Below are 9,933 nucleotides of genomic sequence, written 5' to 3' on the forward strand. Positions count from 1 at the left end.
TGTTCAACAAGACAATAAAAACTGGCAACACAAAATGCCGACCCATAAATATGAACTTTGCTTTCTTATTTTAAGGCAGGTGTGACTGTGTGTGTTAACTATCAATTTGAGATACTCTCAAATCACCAGGAAGACAGACCTCCAGGCCTACCTGTGGGGGATTATTTTATTTATATTAATTTTTGTGGAAAGATCCATGTTGACTGTAGGTGAGCTGAACGTTCATTACTCCCAGTATCTTGACTGTGGATTCCATGTAAAAATGCCAAGTGTGGTGTCACATGCTTTAGATAGATCCCTCAGGCTAACTGAATAGCCAAACTGGCCTATTTGGCAAGTTCCAAGCCAGTAAAGTCCTGTCAAAAAATAATAAAAGAAAGATAGAAAAAGAAAGAAACTAAGAAGAAAGTTGAATGGCATCTGTGGAATGGTGCCCAAGGTTGTACATGTATACACACACCTGTGACTATATTTCCTCCACATACATATTTGCATCTGATCACACTTGAATGTTCACACACATGTACACAAGGTTCACTAGAATTAAAGTTTAAAGAAATACATCAAAGGGCTTTTTCTACAACAAATTAATGTATAAGAAAATAATTCTGAAATATTTCAAACACTAATGTAATTAAAATCTATGCAATACAAGATAAGGAAAATAAGGGGGACCATATCATCAAAGACATAAAAAGCATAAAGTAATTTGGCAGGTGTATAACTTGGAAAACTGTTATGAGTATTGGTTGGAATGTATTAAAATATCCAATCAAAATGCACGTGGCATATGGGGTGAGAAAACAAGATTCATTCCATTATATAAAGATATTCATTTTAGAATGAAAGAGAAAAGTGATTACAATGAAGTTATCATGCAAGTAACTTATAAGTATTCTCTGTATAATTATAAGGAAAATAGGTTTCAAAGCAAAAAACTTAACACTCAAAGAATAAAGAATTCCATAACAATGAATGTGGCAATTCGTGAGTAATGTTTAAAACTAGTAATAATATACGTTCCTGACAGGGGAGATACCATAATCACCCCTATGCTTTTCCCAGAGCAAGGCTTATCTATTGTACTCCAACTATGCTGACCCCTGCAATTTCCCCAAATGTGTGAAATTAGACTGCCTAATTTGCAATAGTGGTGGACTTCTTTCATGTGCTCCCCTAAAAAAACAAAATTGGTAATAAAACTAAATTCATTGTATATTCCATATAAATATAATAGTAATTGCAAACCAATAAATTAAAGAGAAAAAAATGAGAATTCAAAAATAATGATCCATCAAAACCCCATACCAAATAATGATTAGAATAAATAGAAGATTGACAAGGAAATAAGAAATTGAACAACAGTACAAATCCCCTGGATTATATGTATGTGTGTGTGTGTGTGTGTGTGTGTGTGTGTGTGTGTGTGAGAGAGAGAGAGAGAGAGAGAGAGAGAGAGAGACCACCAAAAATATTTGCGCATAGAGTTTCTAAAAAGTACCTATACGCTCTTCATAGTCTGCCACATTTTCAGCCATAAACCAGCTCAATACATCTGAAAGACATGGGACATTCTAGATTTACAGTCTCATTGAAATTATGTTTGAAATCATCAAAAGTAGAATATTACAAGTTCAAAGCACATTAAAATTACAGAATACCCTTAAATAACCAGTGAGTCATATAACAACTTGTAAATATCAGAATATATTTTAGGATAAAGACAAATAAAAAATAACAAAACTTATGTGATATATCCGTTAAAAGAAAAAAATATTCAAAGCAAAAAATAAGCTTTCTGTTAAGAAATTAACTTTTAAAAAGACACAAAGAGATGGTTCAGTGGTTAAGAGCACTGGCTGCTCTTGCAGAGGACCTGGATTTGGTTTTCAGTACCCACATCGTGGCTAAGAACCATCCATAACTCTAGTTTCAAGGGATCTGATGTCCTCTTCTGACCTCCTGAGGGAACGCACAACGTGGATGAACTTACATACATGCAGGAAATACACTCATAAATAAAGTAAAATAAAATAATGAAATAAAACACTGAAAAACCATTTTAAAAAGAACATTTTAAATGGAGAAGATATAGTGCAAGGGTTAGACAGGGAGAGAGAGGAGAGATAAAGAATGCCTACCTAGTGTAAATAAACAGAGGATATCATATTAGTCCAACAACCTAATGACAAATTACATGTACAATATATCTACATGAGTCCATGTGCATAGCTAAAGGCTACATAACAAGAAACAGTGCTAGACAGGAGAAATCTTCTTTTGAGCTGTTGGCCAGGATTGTCCACAAGACTCCCAAAACTACACAGGCTATTGCCATAGCCCTTCATTGCCTCCCAGAACTTGAAGGTAAGAACCTACTGATGAAGACAGAACATACTTTGGATTTGGAACAATGGAGCTGAAACTGACCTGGAAGCCACTTCCCCTGAAGGCTTGCTCTCATAGCTTTGGAGAGCATTGTGCAATGTGCTAAAGTAGAGCAGCAACTGATGGTCCAACACCAGTTTCAAGACCAAATAACCACATCAGTGACTGGCACAGCATATGACGTCGGTGCAATAGTGGCACATTCTCTTGGAGGCAATCAACAGCTACCTAATTGTACCAAAATCTCACTCAATAGGAGGAGACTTGTGTGTGGTAATGTAAGCATAATCAAATACACATGACTGGAAAGGTCATGGATCTTAGAGAAAACCCCACATTGTCACATCCCTGGACTAATGTAAGTTCAGTACATGCAAAATACATATCCTTATATTTACAGACAAATATCCCAGTCACCACTCACCAAAGAAACTTCTTTGCACCAGACAGAGATTATTACATAGTACCACAACACAGATATTGTCTGTGAATTGCCCAAGTCTAAGTGGCACATCTACAGTGAGAGCTCCACACCTAAGACTCACAGAACATAGATCAAAGGGTAAAGAAGACAATAATGATGAATCTCTCAATTCTCATTAATGAAGCTCCCTCATGCAACAGAGGGCCAGGAACACAAAAGGTCATAAATGGACAAAGTGTAGACATTAAGATTCTTCAGAATGTTGGTCCCTGGGCAGGATTCCTATATCAAACTACACCACCCAGGGCTCAGTGATCATTGTGGAAGAGGGGTGGAAAGACTGTAAGAGCCAGGGAGGAGGTGCCAGCATGTGCAAGGCCCATGCAACTCAAACAGACAAAAACCCAAACTAGAACTGGAGAAATGAACAGCTGACTTCATTCCTAGCTAAAGAAATAATGGCAACTAATTACTGCTGGGTGATGGAAGAGCTGATCTTCCTAATGCGAGAGACTCTAGATAGGCTGACTAGACTTCAGTGGATAGTCTCATATTGTGGGAGGTCTGGGGACACTAACTTGATACAGTAGGCATTAAGACAAATGACAGAATGTATGAATTCCAGTGGGGGGCTTATAAGAGGGTATCAGAGGGGAATGGAGTATAAAGATGATAAAAATTGATTGAGAGGTTCTGTATGAAATACACAAAAATTCAATAAAAAGAAATTAATGGATTAAAAAGTCAAAGCATGTGGAAGTGTGGGGATAAAATAAATTAAATTGAAAATAAGTGAACTATAGAATAAAAAATGACAGAGAAGTTAAATAAAATAATGTTTCTCTTTTTGCAAAGATTTGAAAAACAGACAAGTGCTGGTAAAATGGCTCATTGTGTAAAGGTAAGCACTGCCAAGTGTGATGAACCAAGTTTGAATCTGCGATGCATGTCATAGTAGAGAAGCAACTCCTGCAAGTTGCCCATGCATACCTTGGCATATGAAGTCACCCTCTACACAAAATAAATAAAGCAAAAGGGAATAAAAAAAAATTAAAATGTGCAATGAAACAGATTGACCCCCCTCCCCAAAAAAAGAGATGACAATGTAATTATTAAGATCATAAATAAGATTACATCACTACATGCCCTATTTCTGCCATTACCCCGGCCCCTCCAGACTGGAGGATCACATGGATCTGTGGGCACCTCTTATGGGTACCACTGCTTTCTGCCTCTGTGAAGCCAGCCTCTTGTGTCTGAGGACTACTCACAGCACCATGCTTGTGACTTCCACAGATATTTGAAACTCTGCAGCAAGAACCTGCCAGCTCTAAAGAGGGTTTGTTCTCATGTTCCGAAGTTTCATCCAGTCCTAGCTATGATAGGACCACTCCTGGCACCTCATTAGCGTAACAATATTAAGTGACTCCAAGAATGACCCTCATCCACTCAACAAAGGTGGGACAGATATACATACTAAAAGACACTACACACAACTAACTCCAAATGCCCAGGTCTCTTTGTAAAATATAAAAAACACACACAAAAATCAAAACCATTGTTACTTAGAAATTTAGTACCTGGGGCTGGAGAGATGGTACTTGCATAGGTATGTTGCCCAAGAAAAACAGCTTGGACAACAAAACAATGAAATTAAAATAGCAGCTGTACATATGTTTAAGGAACTGAAAGATAGGAATAAATGCCAGAATGGAGGTAAAAATAAATTCCACAAACAGTTTAATCATAGGAAAACAAGTCAAGATATGGAAATAGAACTTAAAAAAGAGATAAGAATTCTGGATAAACCCCAAACCAAAATAAAAGTAAATAATTCAATAAACTTCAGAAAAATTCAGGACAAAGTAAAAGCTCAATGGAAAGCTACACTAATAAATCCAGTGGAAGGGGTACTATCATGGAATGAGGACTACATAGAAGAATTGGGTTACTCAGGAAAAGAAAATCATAAACCTAAAATATCCTCCATGAACAGAACATGCAGGAATTCTGCTATACTGTAGAATCAAATTTTAAGCAAGTAGAGGAGGAGAAGAAATCAAAGTGGAAGGCATAGAAATATGTTCCAAAGAAATAATAGCAGAAACTCTCCAAATGTAAGAAAAGAGATGCCTATCATGGTTCAAGAGGTACACAGAACATCAACAAGACAAGACCAGGAAAGAAATTTCTCATCTCATGTAATAGTCAAAAAACTAAGGCTATAGAACAAAGAAAATATATTGAAAGCTTCAATAGATATAGACTACATAAAAAGTGGAATCATCAGAGTAACAGCTCATTTTGTAATGGAGACCTTGAAAGACAGGGAAGTTTTTGCTGATGTACTGCAAGTTTTGAAAAACGTTAGATGCTAACCCAGAAACCTATATCCAGGAAAACTATCTACCATAAAGAAAATATTTCCATAATGAGTCCTGGTTAAAGAAACTTACAATCACTAATCCAGCCCTACTGAGGATACTGTAAGTAATACTTTGGAATGAAGACAGAGAAAATATATCCAAGAAGTGACAATGATTAAACAGATGAGGACTCAGAAATCAAGTGAAAAAAATCAGTATATATCTTAAAATAATAACTTTGAACATCAGTAGTCTCAACTCCCATCCAAAAGACACAAACTAATTGATCTGGATTAAAATACAGGACTCATCATTGTACTGCCTGTAAGAAATATACCTCATCACAAAAATAGTTACTATTTTGGAATGAAAGGATGAGCAAAGGATTTTCAAGTAAAGCAACCAGGAAGGAAATAGGAGTTGCTATTCTAACATGTAACAAAATATACCTCAAAAGAAAAACAAAACAAAAAAAACTAATCAGAAGGGATAAAGAAGATAATTTCATACTAATCAAGGGTATGACCCCTCTAGAAGTTCTTACAGTCCTAAATGTATGTATGAAACCTGGGTGAATATAACTTCATAATGTCAATGCTACTGGGCATAAAGCAACAGATTAACACCAACACATCCACAGTATGTGACCTCACTACCCTACTTTCATCAATGTGTTGATCAACCAGAAAAAAATTTAATAAAGCAACAGTACAGATAAATTACCTCATACATCAAGTAGACCTAAGGGATGCCAACAGAGCACTGCATCCAAACACTAGAGATTATGCAGCCTACTCAGCAGGCCATAGAAGCTTCACTAAAATAGACCACGTTTTGGGAAACAAAATATCTCTAAAAATGCAGGAAAATTGATATCATTGTATGTTTCTGACCATAATGGACTAAAGCTAGATATCAACAGCTGTAGAAACTACAGAAAATATACACAGTCATGGAGATTGAACAACATGCACTACTGAATGACAAACGAATTACTGAAGAAATAAAATGAAAGTAAAAATGTCCTAGAATTGAATGACAGTGAATAAACAACATATCAGAATCTATGGGACACAATGAATGCAGTGAGATGAGAAATGTTTATAGCTCTAAGTGCCTACATAAAAAAATCAGAAAATTCAAACAACTTAAGAATATGCATCAAGGCCTTAGGGAAGCAAGAACAAACAGTACTCCAAAACCCAAGACAGAAAAATTATCAAGATCAGAGCAGAAATTAACTAAATAGAAATTAAGAAAAACACTGTAGAGAATGAATTAAGAATTGGCTCTTTGAAAAGATTTGAAGATTGTCTAATCTCTATTGAAAAAAACTGAGGAAAACAGGGAAGACCTAATTAATAAAATTAGAGATGATGAGGGAGCTGTTAGAACAGATACCAATGAAATCTAGAGGACATACTTTCAAAATCTTTATTCTTTCAAATTACAGCATCCATTAGACATGGATGAATTTCCTAATGCATAGGACACATCAAAGTAAAACCAAAAAGAGATTTAAAAATGTGGAGAGATCCATCATAAGCAATAAGATTGCACCATTAAGAAAACCTCTTAACCAGGAAAAGCTTAGGTCTAGATGGATTTACCGCAGAATTCTACCAAAACATTAAAAAATAAATAAAACTTAAGATTCTCCAACTATTCCATAAGGTAGAACATATAAGAATGTATCCAAATTCTTTTCAAGAAGCTCACAACACTGATACCTATACCAGCTAAAGAAAAAAAACAGATGAACAGAAAGGAAAATTGCACATTCATCTCTCTGATGAATATAGATGCAAATTTTTTAATAGAATACTTGCAAACTGAATTCAAGAACATCTTCCATCACGATCAAGCCAGCCTCATCTGAGAGACTGAGGGAGGTTTCAAACATATGTAAAGCAATATTAATAGACTCAAGAAAACAAACCATGTGATCATCTCATTAAATGCAGAAATGGCCTTTGACAAAATCCAACCTCTGTTCATCATAAATGTACTGAGGAATCTAGGATATGAGAGACACAGCTCAATATAATAAAGGCAATATACAGTAAGCTCACAGCCAGTATCATGCTAAATAGAGAAAAATGCAAAGCATTTCCATTAAAATTTGTAACAAGACAAGAATGCCCATTTTTTGTGCTCCTGTTCAATATAGTTCTTGAAACTTTAATGAGAGCAGTAAGAAAAGAGACGGAGGTAAAAAGCATGCAACAGGAAAGGAAGAACTCAAAGTATCTTTATTTTCAGGTGATATGATCTACACATAAAAGACCCTAGAGACTCCAGCAGAAACTCATATAGCCGATGAATATGCTCAGGAAAGAGCAGGGTAATAAATCAACATGCAACAAATCAGTAACGTCCTTATATTTCAATAACAAACATAGCAAGAAAGAAATGAGTGAATAAATCCCATTCACCACAGCCTCAAAAAAAAAAAAGTCTTGGAATAAGTCTAACCCAGGGGGTAAAAGGCATATACAAAAAAAAATTTAGGACACCGAAGAAAGAAATGTAAGAAGACACCAAAATTTGTAAAGACCTCCAATGCTCTTGGCTTTGAAGACTGATATTGTAAAAATTCCCATCTTGCCAAAAGCACCGACAGATTCAATGTAATCAAAATTTGACATCAAAAGTCCAACATAATTCTTCACAGAAACTGAAAAAAAAACCAAATATTTCAAAGGATTGACAAAACTCCAGGATACCAAAACTTCCTGAACAATAAAAGAAGAGCTCAAGGTACCACGTTCCCTCTTTTCACGTTAAAATAGAGATCCATAGTAATAAAAATAGTATGATACTGCCACCAAAACAGTACATGGGGTAGAACTGAGGAACCAGATATAAACCCATGCTCCACAGTCACCTGATTTCTGACAAAGAGGCCAAAAATACATATTGGAGAAAAGACAACAACATTTTAAACAAATGGTGCTGGTCAAACTGGATAGCTACGTATAGAAGAATAAAACAAGTTGTGGATAGTAGTTGGCTACCATGTAGGTACAGGGAATGGAACCTGAGTCCTCTGGTTCCATTATTTTATTTTATATTTTATATTTTATTTATTTATTATTTATTTATTACTTATTCTACCCATTCTGAGTGGAGTAACAAGAAATCTCAAAGTGTTTTTTATTTGCATTTCCATGATGAATAAAAGTGTTGAAACTTTTAAAAGTGTTTCTCAACCATTTGTGTTTCATCTTTAGAGAGTTCCCGTTCAGCACCTTCACCCAAATTTAATTAATTTTCTTTCTTTTTTGATAGTTTTTGAGTTCTTTGAATACTCTAAATACCAATCCTTTGTCAGAGGTATATCTGGGAAAGGTTTTTGTCCTTTCTGTGGGATGGCTCTTCACTCTAAGATGATATTCTTTGCCATAAGAAGCTTTTTAGTTTCATGTTGTCCCATTTCTCAATGGTTGGGCTAGTGTCAGGCAAGTAGTAGTTGTAGGGCACAAGATTCACAATGGTGAAAGAGACCACTGTGAAAGTAAAAATAGGACCAGCAACGTAAGATGACTCAGCAAAGACATTTGTCTTCTGTTCTGAATTCAACCTGTATGGTGGAAGCAGATCCCACTCCCAAGAGTTGTCCTCTCACTTCTATATATGCGCTGTGGCATGTGAACACACATACACACATACTCTCTCTCTCTCTCTCTCTCTCTCTCTCTCTCTCTCTCTCTCTCTCTCTCCACACACCAAATGAAGAAATAAAAACTATTTTTAAAAGAATGTAGTTCTCAGTATTGTACATTATTAAACATGTACAGGGTCTCCCTGTAGCCCCAGCTGCCCTGGTACTCACTATGTAGACCAGGCTGGCCTTGGACTTTAAAAGCTCTGCTGTTATTTCTGTGTATGTATAGACTATAATCAAATGGAATTAAAAGACCTGAATAAAAAGACATGAATGAATTAAAAAACATGAATATATTATTCACTAATTATTTATCTATAGAAGTTATTTGTTATATTTACTACAGGACAAATAAACATGCACATTTATATATATAAGTGTTTTATTTATAATGCCAGTGTTTTAAATAAAAACATTGTCACATGTGCTTTACATTTTCCAGGTATTTCAGTGAAGTCATTGTTCAACATTGTAGTAAAACTCCTCAAACTCTTTTTTGGTTGCAAAAATCATACAATTTCTTGTTATCTGTTCACACATGAAGGAAGGAAGGACGGACGGAAGGATGGACAGAAGGACAGAAGGAAGGAAGGATGGAAGGAAAGAAGGAAGGAAGGAAGGAAGGAAGGAAGGAAGGAAGGAAGGAAAGACAGAAGGAAGGAAGGATGGACGGAAGGAAGGAAAGAAGGAAGGATGGACGGAAGGAAGGAAGGAAGGACGGAAGGAAAGAAGGAAGGAAGGAAGGACAGAAGGAAGGAAGGAAGGACGAAAGGAAGGAAGGAAGGAAGGAAGGAAGGAAGGAAGGAAGGAAGGAAGGAAGGAAGGAAGGAAATCAACTATACCACTATTACTTTGCTGGCCCTGAATGAGACTTTAACAGCCCTGGGGTTTTCTGAGACTGCCTCCAGTGTTTACTCAGCTACCCCAATGGAGAGACTATTGCTAAAATGTAGGAGCAGTTCAGGAAATACAAGGAACATTTTTGCACTGTAAGATAGCACTGAAAACTCCCAGAAAAAGTGAGGCAGATATTTAGCTTCTGTATGAAATAGGAATAACCATCAGTTTAAGATGAGCATCATATTTGA

General features: G+C 35.9%; 1 non-coding gene across 1 annotated transcript; it reads left to right on the plus strand.

Moving 5' to 3' along the window:
- Nucleotides 1-1,015: 1,015 nt before the first annotated feature.
- Nucleotides 1,016-1,179, plus strand: LOC115069585. Its single transcript, XR_003848840.1, has one exon. It is a non-coding gene; the product is annotated as a U1 spliceosomal RNA (small nuclear RNA).
- The last annotated feature ends 8,754 nt before the right edge of the window (nucleotides 1,180-9,933 follow it).

Source organism: Nannospalax galili, unplaced genomic scaffold (genome assembly GCF_000622305.1).
Source record: "Nannospalax galili isolate Female #2095 unplaced genomic scaffold, S.galili_v1.0 scaffold873, whole genome shotgun sequence".
Lineage (NCBI taxonomy): Eukaryota > Metazoa > Chordata > Mammalia > Rodentia > Spalacidae > Nannospalax > Nannospalax galili.